Source organism: Micromys minutus (assembly GCF_963924665.1).
Source record: "Micromys minutus genome assembly, chromosome: 31".
NCBI lineage: Eukaryota > Metazoa > Chordata > Mammalia > Rodentia > Muridae > Micromys > Micromys minutus.
The window spans coordinates 25615699-25630150 of record NC_137966.1 but is presented as its reverse complement, the minus strand read 5'-3'; the positions used below and the strand labels follow the sequence as shown (position 1 = coordinate 25630150).

General features: G+C 44.3%; 1 pseudogene across 1 annotated transcript in view; it reads right to left on the bottom strand.

Annotated features, from left to right (window-relative positions):
* Nucleotides 1-2940: 2940 nt before the first annotated feature.
* The window catches only part of LOC308440457 (eukaryotic translation initiation factor 3 subunit H-like), a 65466-nt pseudogene continuing 53954 nt past the window's right edge, over nt 2941-14452 (bottom strand). The window contains exons 2-3 of the transcript in view: nt 3569-3853; nt 2941-3405 (exon numbers count right to left, since the gene is read on the bottom strand). The product of the transcript in view is annotated as a eukaryotic translation initiation factor 3 subunit H-like (transcript). The remainder of the gene's footprint in view (nt 3406-3568; nt 3854-14452) is intronic.

Here is a 14452-nt window from a genome sequence, read left to right as displayed (position 1 = left end):
CTGCATAAGTGTAGCTCAGCCTGACTGGTGTGGAAACCTGGAAGCAACGACTGTTGGACAGTTCAAGATCTCCAAGAGGTAAACAAATGGGTGACGGATTTCCACCTTACAGTACTTAACCCCTATAATCTGTTGAGCTCATTGCCCCCCATCCAGAACCTGGTGTACAGTACTGGACTTGAAGAAAACGCATCAATGGATCCACCTAGAGGTAGACAAACTTGTGAAGACTGTCTTGAGGTCAAATTCTTTTGTGCCAGACTTGAGTAGATAACTGAGTCCCATGCCAGGAAGCAAATGTATGTAGAAGGCCAGGAAGGAGAAAAGATAGACCTGAGGTTTACTGAGAAGTGGATTTTACACAGACTAAGCCAAGAAGATATAAACCCTCATTTGTTACCCAGGTAAGTCAGATATTAGCTTGGGGACCAATTGGAAACTACACTGTGCTTACCAGCCCCAGAGTTCAGAACAGGTAGAGAGGATAAATAGAACTCTAAAAAGACCAAACTTGGCCTCAGAGACCAGTGGGAGAGAGAGAGACTGGACTGTCTTCCTCCCCTTCACCCTGTTCTATGTACGGAACACCCCCAGCCCCTTTGGCCTAACATATTATGAGATCCTGTGTGGGGACCGCCACTGCTCACTGAGTTGGGTGGAGTGTATAATCCTGATGCTGTTCTCTCTAAACCTTTGTTTGCCTGCCTAAAGGCCCTTGAGGTGATAAGACATCAAGCCTGGAAACAACTGAAAGAGGCTTATGAGACTGGAAATGTACCCCACTAGTTAAGGGTTGGAGACACCGTCCTGTCCTGGTCCGACACCATCGGGTAGGAAACTAAAACCTCACTGGTAGGGGCCATATCTAGTGCTTTTGACAGCTCCTAGCAGTGATATTGGGGCTTGAAGTGACTGCAGGTATGGGAATGGGCACAGCAGCACTAATACAGACTCCTCAATATTTCCATACATTGAGATCCACAATAGATGAGGATTTACAAGCCCTAGAACAATCCATTTCTAAGCTCAAAGAGTCACTGATCTCCCTCTCGGAGGTGGTCTTGCAAAACAGAAGGGGTCTAGACTTACTGTTCCTTAAAGATGGAGGGCTATGTGCTGCCTCAAGAAAAGAATGTTGCTTTTATGTAGATCATTCAGGGTTGATTAAAGACTCTATGAGTAAGCTAAGAGATTAGACAAAAGAAAAAGAGACAGAGAAAAACAACAAAGATGGTTTGAGAGATGGTTTAATAGATCCCCATGGCTGACTACTTTAATCTCCTCATTAGTGGGTCCTCTTTTAATTTTGCTTTTGCTTCTTACATTTAGACCATGCATCCTTAGTAAGTTAGTAGCTTTTGTTAGAGAAAGAGTTAGTGCAGTGCAGATTTTCACGTTTTGCCAGCAATATCATGTATTGAGGGACTCCAAGTGGACTGAAAACAGTGAGTTCTAAGATTAGATCTAGCCACTAGAAGAAGTGGGGAATCAAAGAGTTAAAATTTTAAGTTGGCCCCACTGACCCTGCCTTGAAGACAGGTATGTCTCAAGGCTGAGAACAAAAACCACAGACCACCTGGCCTTGATAAGGTCTGGCTCCTCAGTCCTGAGAAAATCAAGTATGAAGGTCGGCGTGCCCCAAAATAGAGTGGCTTAGAGTTGAATTGTGTCCAAAATAGGCAGAGCATGCCAATTTGAATGAACCAATGAAATTGCTATGCACCTGTTGCTAACTGTGTATGTGATTTTCCCTATAAATACTTCTCCTCATTTGAGCTCAGGGTTGACTCCTCTATCTCCTGTGTAAGATGGGTGTCATCCTCAGTGCTCTGATCTCCTAAATAAACCTCTTGCCTGATTGCAGCAAGATTGGCTCTCCGTGAGTTCTTGGGTTTGTGCTCTTCTGGTACCTGAGTGAGAGGTTTCTCCAATTCGGGGGTCTTTTACATACATCTTTAATTGTCTCTAGGGAGTGGTTACTGATGTGATTTGGTGCTTCAGCCAAGCCAGAGTTAGTGTGCTTGCCTCTATGATCACAGGGTGGCTCTATCCTTATAGTCTGTCTTAATGCTACCTAACTATATGCCTTTTAGTCACTAAAATAAGACAGTTCTCAGAATATCTGCTCAACATTCTTTCACTTTATGTATGTTCCATGCCTACCCCTAGCTGCAAAAAAGTCAAATATTTGGCTTCTATCATGAAAGATAGCAGGAGTAAAAATGAAGTGGGTGGTAGTTTGGAGAGATGGCTGGCTCAAGGGTACTTACTTCTTTTAAAGAGTGTCCAAGGTTTTGGTTCCAGGTAACCAAAATGGCAGTCCACAACCATCTGTAACTACAGTCACATAGGGATCTGGTGCATATACATACACGCAGGCAAAACTACCCAAACACACAAGGAAAATCTTTACAGACGTGAACAGAGAAAAATCAATAGGGCTGGTCAATCCACTGTAAAATTAGAGTTTGTTCCAATGCTTTAGAACCTTTGAAAACATTCTGGAGCAAATATTGGCTTATTATTAGCTATTGCTCTGTTATTCTCCTGGAGCAGAGATGGAGGAGTGGTTTCGCTGGCTGCCAAGAGTGATGGGAAGGTGCTTCCTTGCCTGTGTGTGGAGTCAGCCTCCTCATCCTCATTGCCTGTATGCCTCCTTTCCCCGGCTGTGGCTCCCGACAGAGGCTGACACTTCTGCAAAGGTAACAAGAGTCAGGAACCTTGGTCAGTCAGAGAGACAAGACCAAGCTGCTTCCTGCCTGTGTTCTGATGCCTCTGAGCTCAGGCTTTTTTTTTTTTTTTCCTCTTTTTTTTTGAACAACCAATTAAAATTTTAGTTATTGGCTAGAAAACCATCACAGCAGTAACAGCACAGCGGACCTCTCCACTTTGCACTACAGAAATACATTTTCTCAAGAGTCACTCTGGTGCTTCCTTTTCTTAATTACGGTGTTCTTGAAGAGCCTGGGGCATGAAGAGTTTGCCTAACTTTGGGCAGTGAACTCCTTGATGTTCTGGCAGTAAGTGTTAATCTGAGGTCCTCCTCAGGGAGGGGTGGCTCTCCCCGACTCTGCTGCTGCAGATTCTCCGGTTGGTGACACCAGTGTTGCTTCTGTTGTTTACTGGTGATCCTCATGTATGTGTTGTATTTGATTATGTCCTGGCTCATTTCATCCACCCGCTCCATCAGCTGCTAGCAAGACCGAGCAATGCATGCTTATCAGCCACAGCTGACTTCTTCTTAAGCTCCCCCATTAGGACATTGATCAAATGTGAATTTTTAATTACAATCGGCACTTTGTGCTCGAAGGTGATGTTAGCCTTTTTCAATGCTTCAGGGAAAAGTCCTTCTCTTTACAAACTTTCATCAGTTTAGGAGTCAGTCTGTGTGCCTTGGGAGAGATCCTTGGGCAGTTTTTATGGATTGTAAATAAGAATTATAGATTTTTCAGTGGCTTGCTGGTAACTAAACGGAGAATCCAGAAATGCCTGGGGAATGAAGGAGCCATAAGTACACTGATACTAGCCCACACGGAGGTGATTAATGTTCACATGACGGAGGTTGCACATCATGTCCACCTGCACTTCATCAAAGTCAGCATCATCCTGTAGGGTGGGTGGGAATCAGTTGGTAATTTCCAGTCAATCTTCTACAACCAGACTCAGGAGCAGTCCTTGAAAAACCTAAGTTCCTTGCCCTTCTTCTTGATAATATTTGATTATCTTTAATATTACTGTTGATCCGCACCTGCTTCATGGCTGACTCTCTAGAGCTGCCTTCGCCTTTGCCCTTCCCCACTGCTCCACCAGCAGAACCTGAGGAACTGGTGACTTCTTCCTCAACACCATGTTTCTAGCCAGACAGGAAGAAAGGCAATCTCATGCTTCTTAAGCGGGTCAGAATTTCAGGTAGAGAAAAGCACATCTGAACTGCAGATGCCTGGATTTTTGTGCCAGTTTACATCATCATTTCACATACATTCATTGGTAACTTTATGAATTTATCATTGTATGAACTGAAATCATCTCCTAGTATCTTTGAACACTGGTTCCAAGCCTACACTCCCACACAGAACTCAGGATGAGAAAGTCACATGTTAGATAACATCAGACCAGTGAGATGCCTCAGTGGGTGAAGGCATTTGCTCCTGAGCCAGATGAGTTGAGCTCAGTCTCTGGGATCTACATAGTGGAGACCAGAGTCCCACAGATTGTTCTCAGGCTTCCACAGGTGTGCCATGGTGCGTGTGTGTGTGTGTGTGTGTGTGTGTGTGTGTGTGCAAACTAGTACCTGCTTAGCCCTCCTCCCTGTTTTGGTCTCTGATGGTGATGTTCTGTGGCATTTATTCTGGCTTATTATATGATCTCACCAGCCCTGTTCTCCCTGTAATATTGGCTTTTGCATCCTGCTGTCATCCATCCTGTGCTCCCTCCAGCCCAAGAGAGTAGTGTCTCAGCCATCGGTCAGTGTTAATGTCCCCGCAGTCTCTCGGAGCTTTGTAGCTGAGAATCCCTGTCCTGATATATGATTCTAAGGTTGTTGCTTGGGAAACATTGATGGATGGTCAATTCCTCCATTACAAGGTAATCGTCAAGCCAGACAGAGGGGTGGAGGTGGCCTCCTGAGGAGGTCTGCGAACTCTACTCTTTCCCAGATTCCCTGAGGCTGTTCCTCCTGACACCATTTTGTGTATGCACAGACACTACGTTTAAGTTTCTAGACCTAGAAAATACATGTTGCATAAACACTCCATTTATAGTTTTAGAATTTAGAAACATATATGTATGCAGTGTGTGCACGTGTGTGTGTGTGTGTGTGTGTGTGTGTGTGTGTGTGTGTGTGTGTGCATTGTGCACATGACAGCAGGTGCCCATGGAGGACAGAGGAGGGCTTCAGGGCCTCTGGAACTGGAGCTACAGGCAGTTGTAAGACGACTGGGGAGGGCCGTGGATCCTCTGCAGGACAGTAAGCACTGTAACTTCTGAGTCATCTCTCCATCCACATCCACTGTTGAAGTGGATGGCAGCTTTTAGATTGCAGCTTTCTGTGTTTGGAGTAGAGTGCTGTAAAATGTGGTAGAAAAGCTTTTGGCTACCTAACACATAGTAGGGTTTTCTCTGACTACTATAACATACATTTAACATAGGAATTTATAGTTCTCAAGTTAGCCAGAAGGAATGCACACAGCGCTCAGGTTGAGGTGGCTCAGTTAGTAAAACGTGAACTGTACAGGCATGAGGGCTACTGTTTGGTCCCAGCACATGTGAGAAGCTGGGTGTGGTGGGGCATGCTTGTGGTCTCAGCAGAAGAGGCGAAAAGGCAAATCTCTGGGGCTCACTGGCCTTGTCAACAGACTTTGTCTCAACAATGAGGTGAGTGCTTCCCGAGGAACAGCACCCAAGAGTGACATCTGACTTGTGCACACATTCCTCACAGATGTGTGTCTGCATGGGCATGTGCGCACACACATACTAGAACACACACACAGATACACACAGATATAGTGTTTCCTTAGGAACAGCATCTAAGGGTGATATCTTACTTGTGCATGTGTACCTTCACAGATGGGCATGTGTGCATATACACAACATAACACATACACACACAAATACATGCAGAGATACACATACATGGATATCCACAGACAGACACAGGCACACACAGACACACACAGAGACAGAGAGAGACAGAGAGACAAAGAGACAGAGACAGAGAGGGACTCATCAAAAGTAAAAAAAAAAAGACACTGAAGTAAGTTTCCCTTTAAGGTGTGAAAACAGAAATGATATCAAATTAATATGAGATGAAGGTCATCAAAGCCTACCCTACTGATGGTGGCTGTGTCTGTGCTGACTCATCTTCCTCCATTCCTCTCCACCTTATGTTTCAGTGCTGGGGTCATTGTGTGAATGCTGATAATCGACACTCAGGTCTTCCTTTCCTTCACAGAATTTCCCCTGATTTCCTAGTGCTTGGGTTGCAGCCATGTGGGAGGCTCTGTGGTTAGTCCTGGGGTGGGATACCCCTCAGGTGGGAGGCTCTGTGGTTAGCCCTGGGTGGGATACCCCTCAGGTGGGAGGCTCTGTGGTTAGCCCTGGGTGGGATACCCCTCAGGTGGGAGGCTCTGTGGTTAGCCCTGGGTGGGATACCCCTCAGGTGGGAGGCTCTGTGGTTAGCCTTCAGGTGGGAGGCTCTGTGGTTAGCCTTGGGTGGGAGGCTCTGTGGTTAGCCTTGGGTGGGAGGCTCTGTGGTTAGCCCTGGGGTGGGATACCCCTCAGGTGGGAGGTTCTGTGGTTAGCCTTGGGTGGGAGGTTCTGTGGTTAGCCTTGGGTGGGATACCCCTCAGGTGGGAGGCTCTGTTGTTAGCCTTGGGTGGGATACCCCTCAGGTAGGAGGCTCTGTGGTTAGCCCTGGGTGGGATACCCCTCAGGTGGGAGGCTCTGTGGTTAGCCTTGGGTGGGATACCCCTCAGGTGGGAGGCTCTGTGGTTAGCCCTGGGTGGGATACCCCTCAGGTGGGAGGCTCTGTGGTTAGCCCTGGGGTGGGATACCCCTCAGGTGGGAGACTCTATGGTTAGCCCTATGTCATCCTTAGGTTCCAGGCTTGGCTCTCTCTTGCTTCTCATTTCCTTTTCACTAACTTTGGGTAAGTTTTTAACTCCACACTTCAGTGCCTGTCATCTGTAAATTAGGATTACCATGCTGATAACTACTCTGGACAAGATGAAATGGATTCGTGTCCACTGAGTACTCAGCACCATGCATCTACCAGGCCCTCGGTGATTGTTAGCTTTTACCTCTGTTGAAGCCGGGACTTAATGAAGACGGCGTTAGGATTAGCTAAGGATGACTGAATGCACCTGATGGGCGGAGGGCTTGACAAAGCCCACTGTGGAGTTAGTTCAGTCAAATATTTACAATCATCACAAGAGAAAGCACACAGGGATAATGAAGACAGTCTGTCGGAGGGGGAGCACGGTAGTTGTTTCCCTGAGTTGGGCTGGAGGTTGCTATCTGCATCCCACAGTATTGCTGGCCTTAGTTGCTCTCTACCTGCTGTTCACAGGCTTCCGGGTCTCTCCTGAGATAGTGCTTTGTGTTTGCTTTTCAGTATTCAGACTTCTCACAAGGAAGATTTTTCTTTTGATGTTTTCTGTTGCAGTAAATATTAAAAAATAAATAATGTTTCTCTTTGTCAGCCCCGCGCCTCACTCCACGGGCCCGATTTTAGTATGGAGCCCGGCGCGTCTCTGCCACCCGGTCTGAGACACCACCTGGGTCTCACTCTGCACAACTCTTTTCCCTGGCGGTTTTACTCTGCCTGTTTTCTGCCTCTGACCCAGGGTGTTTGTTACCCCAAAATCCATACAAACACAACCCTACAGCCTGATGGCTTTTCATACAGGTTTATGTGTTCAACCCTCAATGCACAAACCCTCTACACAACAAGATTACATCAAATAGACAAAGATACAAACTGCCCTTCTAGATGAGATATTAGACCTGTAAAATCCTTAATGTTCATAGTTGTTTAATGCCAATTAATCCCACCTGGATCTACTTGGTGTTTATGGCGGTTCATCTTAGACCTCTCTTCTGTCCTCCATCTTGTTCTGACCTCTCCTCTCTGATCTCCCTCTCCACCTCCCTTGCCCTGCCCAATAACTGGCTTTCCTTTATTTTACTAACTAAAACGGGAAGGTTCAGATGAAGTCACCTCTTGAGTACGTGACTGGGCATCCCTTCTTGGAGAAGTGGAATTAACATTAAAATACAAACAGCTTCAGGACAATCTACATTTTTCTGTATGTGAATATGTGGTATATGCATATTCAGTGTGTGCATGTGCAGGGTGTGTGCGTGTGTGTGTGTGTGTTTGTGTGTGTATGTGCGTGTGCGTGTGTATGTGTGTGTGTGTGTGTGTGTGTTCACTGTAAGATTGTGGGTATGCAGACCTGTGCCTATGTGAATAATTTGGCCCACTGAGCCATCTCCCCAGCCCGCAATGTTTTTTTTTAAAGCTGTATTTTCAAGGAGATGGCTTCCCCATAACACATTTTGTAAAATGCCTACTGTGTTTGCCCAAGAAAAAGCTTCTCTTTGCTCCTCTCTAGAGCTCTTATTCTTTTACCAAGCTGCTCAGATCTTGACTTTTATGAATTGTAATGGCTGTGGTTGTAGAGTAAAACACACATGTAGGTTCCTATGAATGTAGCAAATATTTTTGGTCCTGTCTCCCAAATTTTTATTAAGATACTGAGCATGTTCAACATCTAAAAAGACCTGTCATACCCTAGAGGCTCTCCTCTCAGAGAAAATGGTGGCACTGATTTCTGCTGTAAATTAAATTTTCATATTGTGTTATACTATACTAATAATAGTAATAACATTTTATTCAAATACATTTTTTGATACAAGGAAATATTTCCCACCCAGATAAGGAACTGATAATAGATTAAGACAAGGCTAAACACCAAAACCCAGCTTTGTGAATCAATGAGTTTTATTGGGGTTATTTATAGAAATTTGGGTGAGGGCTTATTTACAGAGCAGAAATGACTCAAAAACAGCTACACTACCAAAGTCCAGTTCACAAAAGCTCTTTCAGCCTGATCAGGTGACCTGAGCCTCTTCTAGACACCTCACTTTCCTCACCTTGTCTGAGAATGTCTTTGTGCAGTCCTATTACATATACATAAAGAGAGGGGTATAGTGAGTTGCTAAGTTTCAGGGACTTCCTGAAGCTTTTCAGTTGGTTACTTCCTGAACTAAACATATTTCCCAGCAGGATGGAATGTTTTACTTTCCTTTAGACACCTCTAGTATCTTAAGAGCTTCCCTCTAAGATGAAGCTTTATTTTGAAAGAAACTACTACACATGACATGTTCTTGGAAAGATAGGGATGGGGAGAAGAAAGAGAGGTCTATACATAGCCCTTTGGTCTTAGAACTCAAAATGTAGAGCAGTATGGTCTCAGATTCACATGGATCCTCGTGCTTCTGTCTCCCAAGTGTTGGGATCAAAGGGATATACTGTGGCAAACATCATCAGCCCATTCTTAGTTGCCGAGGTTCTCAAGCATTAAGCATGGCTTGTATAATCAGGCTCTGAAAGGCTTGGGATCCCTGATGTCAGCGCTAAGTTTTGTGAAACAATAGTAGAATCAAAGTGGTAGCAGTGCTTATGCCAAGCTCTTGTAGGATGCCTCTAAGAACTTTACTTATGGAGAACTATTGTAACAACCTGATGAGGTGAATACCAGTCTTTCTTTGCTGTTTTCTTAGCCATATACTCTGCTGTTTATTTTAGCAGAGACAGTGGAAGAAGAGGCTTGAAACTGGAGCAGATTTGGGTCCCTATTTCAAAGGGGATTTTTTTGTTTTTTTTCTGAGAAATTTTACCAAGGCTAGCTCCTGAAATTCATGAGGGAAGTATAGAGTATCCCAAAGTGACATATGCAGGATGAGAAAGATAATTATTCAAAATCTATCCCTGAGGTATGTTTTTGTTCACCATGTACTGTTACCATAGGATGGTTGTAATGCTGGAGGGCAGAGCCCAGGCATTGGGACAGCCTGAGTAATACATTTCAATTTTGGAATAAAATGTCTGTGTCTTAGTAAATGGCCCACACCCATGTACATATGGTCATTACTATTTGTTCTCAGGATTCCAGCAACAACAATAACAAAACCGAGAAGGGATGCACTGTGAGGTGCCAGGGGAGTTTTGATGGTGGTCATTAGGAAGTAGATAATATCAAAATATATTGTGTTAAGTTTTCAAAGAATAAAAATACATGTTGAATTGTATCTGGGTCAAAATCAACAGACCATGTCTTCAGCTTTGCTAAACTCATGGAAAGGGGTTTTCTGATCTCTCCATGGTTTCAGATAGCTGTTCCAAGTGGTGTGAGCTCCTGGGACTCTGGGCTAGATAAGTGCAGTGAAAATTTTTAAGGTCCAGCTCAACTGTAGATAGGAGAATTTGCTTCTTGCACAGGTCAGTTCCTTGGACTGCTCCCACCTCATCCTTACATATAGCCACAAGATGGTGCTCTGATGTCTGTGTTGGAAACTGGGCTCAGTCACTGCTATCATCCACAGTTGCCTTACAATCTGTGCTAACGAGATGCTGTAATTTTATTCCAAATGTGTAAATATCATTGCATTGCCAAGAACTAATGTTCGGGACCACAAGCGGAGGGAGGAGCTGAGAAGGACTGATTCTGTCTTTTCTGTTATATTTGCATTTGGGCTTTATCACACTATAATTACATGTGGCTGATAGAGTCATGGTTCATAAGGACCATGGGGTCCGACTGTGGGGAAGAAGCCTTCAGAGTCTGAGAGGCAATGCTCAGGCCACCACTTGGTTTCTCCCATTTTCTCTGTTCCCTTGACCTGATTCTTACCTGATGCTTGTGGGACTGAGGATCTTGTGAGAGGTTAGATCTCAAGTCTTCATGGTTTCAGTTGATGAGAGCTACATCTTATCCCCACATCCTCTAAATTATCACTCTCTAATGTAGCCCAGGAGTCTTGAGTCCACCTTTCCTGCAGAGAAAGAAAAGTGCCTGAGAGTATGTGCTGCTTTTCCCTTGAGCCATTCTTGTTGCAGGCATGTGTGTGTGTGTGTGTGTGTGTGTGTGTGTGTGTGCAGATGGAAGATATGTTCTGGAGCTGCCCAGGGGATTCTGATTTCATCTAGTTTCTTTCAAGTTCAACCCTTGCTTTCTGAGGATCCAGGAAAGTTTTTGTGACAAGAATTTCTTTAAAAATCAATACTAGCCAGGACGAAAAACAAAAGCAAGCTGGAAGGCAGCATCAGCAGCCAGGCTGGGACATGGTGTTTACATAAGTTGCTAGGTAGGAATTCTGAGGTGCAAATACACTCTCCTCAGCAGGTAGAGCCTCATTAATCATGCTAGATCATAGTAACTTCAGAAAGGAGGACTTAGCTTTCCTGTCTCAATCATGTTAGCCACATGACGTCCCCAGGACCTGGCTTTCCTAGGGTTCTTTACTCCCATACTGAATTCCACTGATTCCAAACTTTCATAGGTTCTAACCTGCTACTCTTACTTTCTGTGATGTGAATTCTTATCCATTCACCCCTGTCAGACCTCCTGTTACCGACACTGACAGAAATTCAAGTAAAACTGGTTTAATTTAAAAAATAGTGTGAAGTAGTCAGAGGAGATGGTCCCGTGGGCAAAGCACTTGCTGCACAAGAGTGAGTACCTGCATCTGGAACAACATCACGTGCACACGAGTCAATACTTCAGTGTGTGCCTTTAACCCTAGCACCTCGGGGGCAGAGACAGATGGATCCTGAGTCATTGAGAGACTCTGTCTTAACCAACCAACCAACCAACCAACCAACCAACCAACAACCAACCAACAACCAACCAACCAACCAACAACCAGCCAACAACCAACAAACCAACCAACCAACCAACCAACCAACCAATCAACCAACCAACCAACCAACCAACCAACCAACCAACAACCAACCAACAACCAACCAACCAACCAACCAACCAACCAACCAACCAACCACAAATTAAACTAACCATCTACTCAACCAACCAAGACACCAAAAAGCCCCAAATGAATAAAAACCAAACTGAGAAGGAGAGTATCAGAGGATGACCCTGAATAATGGCCTCTTGCTACAACAGACACACTTGTACCTTCATGCCCCACCCTGTACACTACATAGACATGTAACACATACATGTACACAAATAATTTTAAAAATAGTCTGTTATTTCTTGGGGTACAATAAAGGGCTCTAAAATTTGGTTTCGGGGACAGTTGGGTTCAGGGGTGCTGCCATTGGCACTCATTTTTTTTCATCTGTCCCCTGCTTGTCTCCAGCAGACTCTGCCCTGTGTGTGGTCACTGTAGACACCCAAGTCTACTTGCTGAGTGGTCCCAGTGGAATGAAATTTCTATCAAAACTTAGGGGTTGGGAGGGTCTTCTTGCATTGCTTTGGATAAGTAGATGAAGTGGTAGAGAGGCGCTGCCCTGCCTAGGTTTAGTTGTGGGATCACCTTGGTGCAGGGGACGGAGGTGACTTAAGCAGCAAGCAGAGAAGAGAGTCAGTGACCATGTGTTTATGTCTTTCAAGTCAGTGGGAAACCCAAGGCCATCTGGGTTTCCCTATTTCTTTTCTAGCTTTGTCTTTTACAGCAGGCCCGAGACCCATAGCCTGAGTTGCTTTTGTGGTAGGTGTAAGGTCTGTGTAACAGCTAAGCTTTTCGGGCACATGGCTGCCCAGTGTTATCCCAGCATTCCTTGCAAGAAAGTTGAGTCTGTCTTTACTTATCACATTGATTTTCCTTCTGTGTCAGACAATAGTTTATCTATCATTTTGTTTGTTTTGTTTTCCACACAGGGTCTTGCTATGAAGCTTAGGCTGGCATGAAATTTACTAGTAATCCAGAGTTAATCCAGAATGACCTTGAACATGGACCCTCTTTCCTCTGCCCATGGGGTACTAGGGTCACAGGTGTGTGCCGCCATGCCTGGCTGTCAGTTGATTTTATTTATGTGGTCCTGTTTCTAAGTTCTTCTTCTATGCTATTGACTTTTTTTTTTTTTGCCTACTCCTTTCTCATTGATACACCTTTTGATTACTTAAACTTTATAACAATTTATTTTTTCAAAATTTGATGTCAGACCTCAGATCTGCTATGTAGCTGCAGATGATCTGCCTACGTCCGCCTGCTGGCTACAGGGATTATAGTCCACCCATACCCCAGTTTAGTGTGCTGGGGATGGAAATCAGTTTTATTCACGGAGGCAAGTACTCTAGCTACTGTGCTAACCCTTAACCATTCCTGTTATCCAAGGATCTGATGGATGTGTGTATTGTGTGTTCAAATTGGGATGAGCATATCTACTTCCTCAATATGGATCATTTATTTGTGGTGATAACATTAGCATCCTTTTTCTGAGCTGATTGTGTCCATCTCATGCTGAGCACTTGCTTCACGTGTGTGAAGCTGGGTATCCAGCACCCAGAACAAAAGTCTTTACTTTTCTTCCATTGCATAATGTGTACAGTCACGCTGTTGGGCAAAAACCAAATAGAACCTACTTATGCTATCTAACTGTAATTTAGTGCCCACTGACTGACCCTTCTTGTATCTCTCCCTTCTCTCCTCTTCCTGGTAATCACTGTCAGTTTAGTAAATCTTACTGTCAGGTGGTGCCAACTTTCTGTTTCTTGTTTTTTAACATTGTGTATCTAGGCCTTTGCATCTCTGAGAAACTTGAGAGCTGGATCCACAGAGTTATTTGCTGTGCTGTTGACTGAGGTAGTTCTGGTTCTGCCCTAAGTCAGGAGTGTTGACATCTTGACAACACTGAGTTTCCCTATCCATGAAATTAGAATACCTTTTAATTAATTAATTAATCAATTAATTACGTTTTGGACCCCCCCCCTCTCTCCCTCCCACCCCCCACCCCATGTGTGTGAAAGAGAAGGAGGAAATTTATATTACATTGTTGAATGGTTGAATTAATCAGCTAAAAATCCCACCACAGTTCTGGAATTCCCAGACCAAGCATCTGAGATGGTTTAATTTGAATGTAAATTTGACTAGATGTAGAATCTCTGGGCATGCCTGTTAGATATTTTCTAGCTTGGGTTAACTGGGGTGAAAAGACTTTCCCTAACAGCTTGACTGAATAAAAGGGAGGAAGGTGCTGTTTTTGTTACTTTTTTCTGTTGCTGTGAGAAAATATCCCAACAATAACACCTTGAGAGTGTGGCAGGTTTATCCTGGCTTACAGTAGCTGGTTGTCATCACAGCAGCAGCTTGAGACAGCTGCTCCTCTTCCCTCCACAGTGAAGATGTGGATAATGACGGCCGCTTTTGCTCAGCTTGCTTTCTTCATTTCAAGTCTAGGAACACCCAAGCCAATGCAATGGTGGTGCCCACATTAAGGGCACATCATTCTATTCACTAATGTACTCAAGAAAATCTCTCCCAGACATGCTCAGAGTGTAACATAATTGAGAAACTTCCCCACAGTTGTACCCACAGGCTTGCCCCATGCTGATTCTAGACCATTCATCTTGTCAATCAAGACAGAGCTGAGCACCAATGTTCGACTCCTTCTGCTTTCTGCCCATGGATGCTGCTTCAAATTTCTGCCACTCTGATGTTTGCACCATGATAGACTGACCTACCTTATGTTGTGAGCCCAAAGAAGCCATTCTCCCTTAAGGTGCTATGGCCAGGTGTTTGGTTATAAGACAAGTCACTAACACACAGTTGTTTTTTATAGAGTAAGATAAAGTTTATGTTGTGATAATTTATGACAATAGTTCTTCTTAAAGATATGAAAGACAGAAAGATGCTGGGCAGTGGTGGTGTACGCCTTTAGTTCAAGCACTCAGGAAGTAGAAACAGGCAGATCTCTGAGTTCATGGCC